This window comes from Lagenorhynchus albirostris, chromosome 5 (assembly GCF_949774975.1).
Source record: "Lagenorhynchus albirostris chromosome 5, mLagAlb1.1, whole genome shotgun sequence".
NCBI lineage: Eukaryota > Metazoa > Chordata > Mammalia > Artiodactyla > Delphinidae > Lagenorhynchus > Lagenorhynchus albirostris.
In genome coordinates, this window is record NC_083099.1 from 28,308,732 (window position 1) to 28,319,094 (window position 10,363).

Genomic DNA, 10,363 nt, shown 5'->3' on the forward strand with positions numbered 1-10,363 from the left:
AGAAAATCAGATAATATTGGTTAAAGACATAAAAGAAGGAACAAAAATCACAAGTAACTAAAAGACGCCATGAGAAAAAGAACAGGAAGATTTAACCACTATCCACCCACCTAGAATTCCTAGAAATTAAAAATGTAGTCAGTGAAACAAAAAACTCAGTGGATAGTGTAACAGGTGCAGTTTTTGGCCCGATGATTTCTGCCTTTTAGGTTACACGATGGTTATATTATGTCATATGGCAAAAAGAGTTTTACAGATGTCAATTTACTCATCAGGGGACCTTAAAATAGAGAGATTATCCTAGATTATAGGATAGGAAGCACGATGTATTCCTATGAGCCCTAAGAAGCAAAAAAGGAATGCAGGACAGATAGTGAGAGAAATACAGCGGAAAGGAAGTCAGAGATTAGGAGAACGAGAAGGATTCAATGCACCAGTGTTGATTTGAAGATGAAAGGAGTCATAAATGAAGGAAACAGGGACCTCAGTTCTACAGCTGCAAAGAACTGAATTCCTCCAACCAACAGTGATCTTGGAAGAGGACCTCAAGCCCCATACAAGAACCACAGCCATGGCTGGTACCTTGATTTAAGCCTGGTGAGACCATAAGCAGAGTATCAAACCACACCATGCTAGACTTGTGACCTACAGAAATTGTGAGATAATAAATGGATGTTGTTTGAAGCTGCAAAGTTTCTGAAAATTCGTTATGGCAGAGATAACTAACAACAGGTAATTAGCAGATTAAATACACCTAAAGTTAACATTCATAAACTAAAAGATAGAACTGAGAAAAGTATGCAAAATTAGACACAAATAAAGAGGTAGAAAACAGGAAATAGCAGTAAGAGGCATGGAGGATAGAATGAGAAGTTCCAACATTCATCCAATGTATGAGTACTGAAAGAAGAGAATAAAGAGAATGAGAGAAAGACAATATGTGCTAAGCTACTGCCTAAGAATTTTCTATAGCTGGTGAAAAGCATTACTTCCATGTTAAGGTTGTACAGTAGTTCCATGAAAGGTAAATAAAAATAAAACAATAGCTGCATGTATTATACTATTGCAAAAATACCAAATATAAAGAGAGAAACCTTTTAAAAATCTGAAAGAAAAGAATTATAGCCATTATATCAATTGCACCAATAGAAACCAGGAGGTGAAAGAATTATATCTTTAAAAATTGAGAATAAAAATAACTATCAACCTCAAGACAATGAGAAGATAGGCCACAAATGGAGAGAAAATATTTGCAAAAGGAACATATTTATGAAAGAAAAATATCTGCAAATTATTTTTTATCCCAAAAATTTTTGAATCAGACTCACCCCAAATATACAAAAACTTTTGAAAGTCAACAAGAAGAAAATGAACAACCTGATTAAAAAATGGGCAAGAGATCTGAAGAGTTCCTCATCAAAGAAAATATACAGATGGCAAATAAGCATCTGAAAAGATGCTCAACATCATATGTCATTAAGGAATTACAAATTAAAATGACAACAAGATACTACTACCTACCTGTTAGAATGGCTAAAATCCAAAACACTAATACCAAATTCTAACAAGGATGTGGAGCAACAGGAACTCTCATTTATTGCTGGTGATAATGCAAAATGGTACAGCCAATTTGGAAGACAGTTCCGCAGTTTCTTACAAAACTAAACATACTCTTACCATATGATCCAGCCAATCACACTCCTTGGTATTTACCCACGTGAGGTGAAAACTTATGTCCACACAAAAACCTGCACACAGATGTTTATAAAAACTTTATTCATAATTGACAAAACTTGTAGGTAACTAAGATGTCCTTCAGTAGGTGAATGGATAAATAAACTGTGGCACACCCAGACAATGGAATATTAGCTAGTGCTAAAAAGAAATGGGCTATAAAGGCATGAAAAGACATGAGGAAACCTTATATGCATATTACTAAGTGAAAGAAGCCAACCTGAGAAGGCTACATACTGTACGATTCCAACTATATGACATTCTAGAAACGGCAAAACTATGGAGGCAGTAAGAAAGATTAGTGGTTACCAAGGTCTCGGGGCTCAGGAGGGATGTATAGGAGGAGCACGGAAGATTTTTAGGGCAGTGAAGCTATTCTGTATGATACTATAATGGGGGGTGGGTATCTGTCTTTATACATTTATCAAAACCCATAGAATGTACAACATCAAGAGCGTACCCTAATGTAAACTATGGACTTAGGGTGAAAACGATGTGTCAGTGTAGGTTCATTGATTGTAACAGAGGTACCATTCTGGGGTTGAATGTAGGTCGTTGGGAAGGCTGTGCCTGTGTGGGGGGAACTCTCTCCATATTGCTGTGAGCCTAAAACTGCTCTTAAACGTAAAGTCTCTTTTTAATAAAAGGGCTGAGTTCCATATTTGGGATGATATCTGAGTGGAGATAGAAGAACAGCTCTGGAAGTGCAGAGCAGAGAACAAGACTTCCACAGGGGCAGGGAGCTGGAATGAGAAGTGCTCGTGAAAAGGTAAAATCGCTGGGAATTCTGAGAAATCTTGGAGTGGGCAGTAGACTTTCTCAAGGTGTGGCATGAGAGCTCAAAACAATCTCATTTAGGTCTTCAGGGACAGGGGAACCCCTAGGGGGAATCTCAGTTACATGACAAGCAGAAGAAGCAAGGACACTATCTCGGTGATGTGCTCAGTCATGGGGAGGACATAAGTCAGAACACTTTCAAACTCTCGGTAACGGGGCGATTGTGAGTCTTGAATTGGGAAGAGAGAATTCTGACTCAAAACATTCTCAGTGACTTCAAGACTGGCTCCGTGTAGCTCTGACCCTCTGGCTGCCAGATGTACACCTTAAGGTCTGTGACCAAGAGAACACTCCTTATATCTAACCTTCTGTCCAGGTGGTCAGTGGTCAAGGATTCTTTAAAAAACTTGTAGGAATTTTTTTTATCATCAAATCTTGGAATGAACCTAGAGTCTGTCATACAGAGTGAAGTAAGTCAGAAAGAGAAAGACAAATACCGTATGCTAACACATATGTGTGGAATTTAAGGAAAAAAAAATGTCATGAAGAACCTAGGGGTAAGACAGGAATAAAGACACAGACCTACTAGAGAATGGACGTGAGGATATGGGGAGGGGGAAGGGTAAGCTGTGACAAAGTGAGAGAGTGGCATGGACATATATACACTACCAAACGTAAAATAGATAGCTAGTGGAAAGCAGCTGCATAGCACAGGGAGATCAGCTCGGTGCTTTGTGACCACCTAGAGGCGTGGGATAGGGAGGGTGGGAGGGAGGGAGACACAAGAGGGAAGAGATATGGGAACATATGTATATGTATAACTGATTCACTTTGTTATAAAGCAGAAACTAACACACCATTGTAAAGCAATTATACTCCAATAAAGATGTCAAACAAACAAAATCAAAAAAAATCTTGGAATCAGAGGCAAAGCAATCTCAGTATATACGCTAACATATGAAGAAGTTCATGTCCTAACTCTAACATTGTGTGGCTTTACTTACACTATTTTACCAAAACTGGACCTCTCTCCCCCAGAGAAATAAGGAATATTTTGAAGAATAACAGGCTGAATACCACTACGTGCAGAGATCTCTGGCACTGAGTGTAGGCTCTGAAAAAACAAACTCAAATTTCCCGAGAGAGCCAGTCTGCTCTTTCCAGGTAAAATGTCTACCCCAGATTCTACAGGAGAAACTCAGCATGTCCTTGTCATAAGCTTATGCTCCTGAGTTAGCTATGACTCAGAGAAATGACCGCTGAACCCTGAGTTTCAGCCTAATGTGGGTGTTCCAAGGACAGGACTCAGCCACACGGTGACTCATTTCCATTTGGTGTGGCTTGTGGGAATAAAAAGATTATACTCCCTTGACTGTGGTGGGTATAAACGACTCAAGTACTCCACCCCATTTGAGTTTCAAGATTCAATTCTAAAGCCAGTAAGAAAGAATAATCAATATACTGCCCAGCATTCATCAGCTTTCTAGACCTGGCTATATTTTTGAGTCCTAGTTGGAGTGACTAATTGCATATGGATTTTTAATAAAAAAATTTGCCTAACATATCTGGAAAAGAATTTGGACAGTATGCATCATTTCAGGCTAGACAAGAATTAGGTCCCTATTTGTCTGCCAAGCAGGGTTTTAGCTGGGAAACCCAAACCTTCCTTCTTTGGTGATAAAGCAAAATGCAGCAGGAATATGGACACATCCACAGTGTCCATGTTTTTCTGTTGCCAGCACAAACCAATATCAAGGTGTCCCCTAAAATATAGGAAACACTTTTAGGGCAAATGTTCTAGGACAGAATCAGCCCTTCATGCAGATGTGATGATGTCACAGATGATCCTCATACTCCCCTGACCTCACCTATGTCGCTTCCTCATTGATGCTCATTGATGCTCCGTGCCCCAGGCTCCTCAAACTCACTCCCAGCTCTAAGAGCTGCTATCAGGAAAGAGATGTGCTAAGGCACGATGATTGAATGGCAAAGCTTAGTTTGTAACCTCTTCCGGACTCTGTGTTTTACCCCATGAATCAACTTCTCCTCTCTCCCCCTAAAAAGACAAATAAAACAAAACATTGTGTTTTTGTTAATGGTTTGGTGATCTCCAGTCTTTCGGATTATATGAATGAGTAAATTTTCATATAAAAGATTCCAGGACACAAAGGAGACCAGCAAATTTTAATTTTTCCCAGTGAAGACAATAACTAATTATTATCACCATCATTCGTAAGAGAAAAATATTTTGATATAAAAAATATAAAAAACCATAATCTCAGAATAAAGGACAGTCACACAGAGCTAGAAAACCACAATCTCAGAAATATATGTATGTGTATATATATATATATATATATATATATATATATATATTTGGATTTATGATCCACATTGTCCTCATTTCTTCCCTCATTTCTTTTTTTCTTTTTGGTTTTTTTTTTTTTTTTTTTTTTGCGGTACGTGGGCCTCTCACTGTTGTGAGCACAGGCTCCGGACGCGCAGACTCAGCGGCCATGGCTCACAGGCCCAGCCGCTTCGCGGCATGTGGGATCTTCCCGGACCGGGGCATGAACCCGCGTCCCCTGCATCGGCAGGCGGACTCTCAACAACTGCACCACCAGGGAAGGCCCCTCATTTCTTTTCAGATGGGAAAACAATCATCGTGGATCAGCATGGTCCATGGAGCAGCATGGCTGCAGAAGCCTGGAGCTGGAGGACTGGGTGTTTTCCTATAGCCAATGAGATGCTCACTGCCAAGGTCTCTTGAAGGGAAGCAATGCCAGGATATAGGGGCTAGAAACATGATTATTGAATAGAAGGTGAGGGTGGGAGTTTTGGTGATCCTGAAGGGAGTTGTTAGCTTTGGGAGGAGATATATATGGGCAAAGATGGGAGATCTTGAGGATTCAGGATGATCTGGTGGGGGGTGTACAGACTAAGGTGGGTGGAAGGGCAGTGTGTCTGCTAAAAAATCATTCTCATCAGGAGTGGAAGAAAAGCAATGAAAAGTTCCTAAAGACAGTGACTATAACCTTACAAGGACTTATTTAGAATGTTCTATAGACAGAGACTAAGGAACATCATTGACTGATTGATTTTGTGTGACCTATTTGATTCATTTATGGATGCATTTGCCTAAAAATTGCGGTGCCAGGTGTACACTAAGCACTGGAAATCTGGAAATAAATAAGATTCAGTCCTTGTTCCCAGATATGTAAAATTATTTATAAATGATATATATGTGCTACTATATTTATGTATTACATTGCAAAACATAGCCTAACAAGAAATTAAAGGAGGATAATACAAAGTGATTATAAATATAAGTTCTGAAATAATCTTCCTGTATCTCAGTGTATTGTTTTGTCTGTCATTGCACTGTGTGCTTCCCTATTTGGAAATTACTGGCCAAATCAGCTGTGAGCAAGTTGAGAGACTGGTAAGTCAGAGCGATGATGGCTTTGCAGAGAGAAGTATTAATACAAGGCTGAGGAATAGACACGGGGCTCAAAGAGAGTAGCCCAAGTTCCTTAGGATTAAAGAGAAAAGAAGGGAGAAAGAGTGAATAAAAGTGAAATGAAGCAAAAAGAAGAGAGAAGAATATGTAGCTTGGGCCTGGGAGGAAAGTAGAGAGGTCAAGAAACCTGTTGAATGACCCTTGAGGCAGAGCCTATCAACAGAAAGGGAGCTTGAAACTTTAGGTGGGGTGGATCAGGCTCATTTAGACCCAGCTAAGTGAGCAGCATGAGGCTGGGTCTGCGATTTAGCCACTCAGCCCCACACAGTAATACAGTGATGACTGATGGCTGTGCTCAACCACAGAGGACTGGGTGGGAAGGGCTTCCATGAGACCTGAAATAAAGAAAAACCAGAAGTCTTCAGGGAGAACCTTGCACTGCTGCTGATATATAGGTCACAAGGCACTGTGGCTCAATGATAGCTTTTTGAATCATCTGATATCAGCACTGGAGTTACCAGTCATCCTGGTTTGCTTGGGAGTGTCCCAGTTATATCACTGAAAGTCCCAGGTTCTGGGAAACCCCTCAGTTTGGGGAAGATTTGGACAGCTGATCACCCTAAGTTAGAGCATCTTGCTCGCTCTTTTGAGGAATGACCTCTTATCACTTTCAGTCCATTAGGTTCCAGTAGAGTGGTTTCCTCTCTAGGGGTAAACATGTGACTGAAGCTGGCCAATCAGTATCTTTCACCTCCTTGGTCACAGTGATTGGATTATGAATGAGCACAAAATACAAACCAGGTCAGTGAGACTCAATTCTAGGCATTTTGTTGGGTTGTTGGGAAAGAAAAGGGGCTGTTTTCACTGGGACTGCAGGCATTGAGTCTGATGAACACTTGAAGATTCTGGAAACACTTATTGGAACCTTGAATGAATCAACTTAGAAAAAAGTAGAAAGGAGAGATGGTGAGAGATACTGATGATCTTGATGATGTCTGATTCCCTCTACCAGACTCTGCCTAAAGAGAGTTTACACTTAAACTTTTCAGTTATGTGAGCCAACAAATCTCTCCATCCCCACCATCCCACCCTCTGCTCAAGCCAATTTGAATTAGGTTTTTCTAACTTTTAACTGATAGAGTCCTGACAAATACAGCTTGTGGTGATCAGATAGAGACAAGGAAATATATATTGTTCTATCCAGAAGACATCTTTCATTCTGCATCTTGATGCTTGGGGTAAGGGGTACAAATAGCTGTTAGCCCTCCTCTAAGGTAAAAGAAGTAATTAGTAGTTGTGTGGAGTTTAATAGTCAGGAATAAAAGTGGAGAACTGATGTCTAATGGAACTTGGTTAGTATTTCAGAAAATAGTCAAGAAGAGTGCAGGACCAGTGCTACAAGAAATTCGGAAAATTCTAGATTTTTGTCAATCCATTATATTTACTTTATTTTTATTTATTCCTCTGTGCAGTGATTAACATTAAAATCTTCAAAAAAATATTAAAAATTAGCTTGTAAGCATCTTTTGGGGAGCAGGTAAGCTAGGGGAAGAAGAAATCAAGTGAGAATAATAATTTACAGCCCTCTGTCCAACCAAAAGTCTTTATGTATTTGTTCAACACTTACTTAGATGTGATGAGAAAAACATATTTATTAAAAATTTACTTCTGTTAATTAAAGATGTCCTAAAAACATTCCATAAAACGTTTTTGTAGTTCTCATTCTTCCCTATAGTTTTATGATTTACTGAAGCAGACATTTCCTTGGTAGGCTTATTACAAAGTTTAAAATTTAAAAAATAAATTTCAGTAAATGGCACTATGCTATGCATGATTCAGTTTTATAATTTCAGTTGTCTGTGACAGAGACCTTTGGTGGCCATTAGCAGGCTGGCTTTGGGTTGGAACAGTCAAGAGAAAAAGAGGTGCTGGAAAGATGTGCTTGAAAAACTTTTACTGGAGGGCACATTGTAGTTTGGGGGCAGTGGGACTATTTAACTTTTCACCAACAAGGTATAGAGTTGTGTGAGGAAACATGAGTTAAATGACATCATATTTCCAATTTATTCAGTGATGGTGTAATATCCCATATGGATTGTCATCACTATCAGTTGCCTGGTTAGCCTAATCCAGCTCTGGAGAGAAAACATGGTAGCAGATACTGAGGGGGAGACGAATTTGGATCTCTGAGTCTTCAGGAAAGGATGCTTTAAAAAAGAGTAAGAAAACTGGTCTGTTGTCCTCAGGATGGGCAGTAGAAATGCCAGGTGGAGGGGTTCCTTGTTTCTAGAAATGGTGAGCTATGTAATTTGATCAATCCTTCCACTGGAAACTATTTAAAAAGCTGAATAAAATATTAGGAAAAAGGGTTCTTAAAAAATAAAGGGATCACCAGCCAAAAATGAAAGAAAACCAGAACCCTGGGAAATAACTGAGCATGGAAGTGAATTTTAATTGAGGGCATTTGCTGACCTTTCAAAATTAGAACCTTTGTTTTGACAACCTAGTGAGGTATGTGTGGAGAAGAAAAATCAAAGTTCCATGAGAGCTAAAGATGAGGACTCAAGAGACTATCCCACAATTAACTGGGAATCCAAAAATCTAAACCCTCAAGATAAGGGTGTACCAGAAGTTTAGAACTTAAGCTATAAAAAAATTCCCTGGTATTCCAGATAGTTTGATTTAAGGTTGTTTTGGACTGGCAATAACCTCAGGCACCTGGCATAAAGCAAACTCAAATTCTTCCTTGCAGAACATCTCTTTATTGTGGGCCTTGAATTATTTCTTCAAATAATTAAAAAATACATAATATATAACATATAGCCAAAGATAACCAGGCACACATAGAAATAAGACTCCATGAGAAAGAGCCAGCCAAAAACCAAAGCAAAACAAAACACAACAGCAGATTAGACATAGTCAAAGAAAGAATTAGTGAACTGATAGACCCATTAAAGAAATTATTCACAATACTGTATGAGGTAAAATGAGGGAGAGATAGAGATGACAGAGATAGAGGTAGAGTTAGAGATAGAGATGAGAGAGAAAGAGAGAGAGAGAGAGAGAGAGAGAGAGAGAGAGAGAGAGAGAGAGAGAGAAAGAAAAGGGGGTAAGAATCCTGCAAGATACAGTGATAAGGCATAAACATATGTATAATTACAATCCAAAGAGAAGAGAGAGAGAATGCAGCAGATGTTGTATGTGAAGAGATAATTGCTGAGAGTTTTTCAGAACTGATTAAAGACACCATTGCACAGATTCAAGAAACCCCCAAATCCCTAGCAAGATAAATAAAAAGAAATGTATTCCTACACATATCATGACATTACTGAAAATCAAAGATAAGGAGAGTTTTTTAATAGCAGCTGATGAACAAGAGAGTAATTTAAAAGGAGCAGCAGTAGACTGTCAGCAACAATGGAAGGCAGAAGACAGTGGAATGATGTCTCCAAGGGGCTGAAAGAAGATAGCTGCCAACCTACCATTTTATATTTGGCAAACACATCTTTCAAGACTTGTGATAAAGAAAAAGCATTCAAACAAACAAAAAATGAGTAAGTTCTTCATTAGCAGACCTATAACTAAGGAAATTCTAAAGGAATTTTGTAGACAGTAAAAAAAGTGATTTCAAATATCCTAAATCTGATAAAGAGTACCTATTAAACCTGAAATCTGATAATGAATATCTATTAAACCCTTAACTAACATCATATCTAAAAAGACAATGATTTCCCCCTAAGATCAGGAACAAGACAAGGATGTCTACTCTCATCATTCTATTCAACATTTTACTGGAGATTCTAATCTGGGCAATTAGTCAAGAAAATGAAATAAAACATGTCCAGATTGAAAAGGAAGAAGTGAAACTATCTCTATTTTCGGATGACATGATCTCATATACAGAAAATCCTTAAGAACCCACTAAAAAGCTAATAGAGCTTATAATGAGTTGAGCAGGTTACAGGCTACAAGGTCAATATATAATTGCATTTCTATATTCTTGCAATGAAAAATCTGAAAAGGACATTAAGAAAACAATTTCATCTGAAATAGCATAAAAAAGAGCAAAAGGGTTAGGAATAAGTTTAATGAAAGAAGTATAAAACTTATATTCTGAAAACTATAAAACATTATAGAAATAAATTTAAAAAGATTGAAATAAATGGAAAAACAACTCCTGTTCATGACTTGGAAAACTTAATATTGTTAAGGTGACAATACTCCTCAATCTGATCTTCAAATTCAATGCAATCTCTATAAAAATTCCAGCTGACTTCTTTATAAAAAATGATAAGCTTATCCTAAAGTTCATATGGAAATTCAAAGGATCTGGTATAGCCAAAAGAACCTTGAAAAAGAACAAAATTGAAGAGTTCACACTTTCCAATTTCA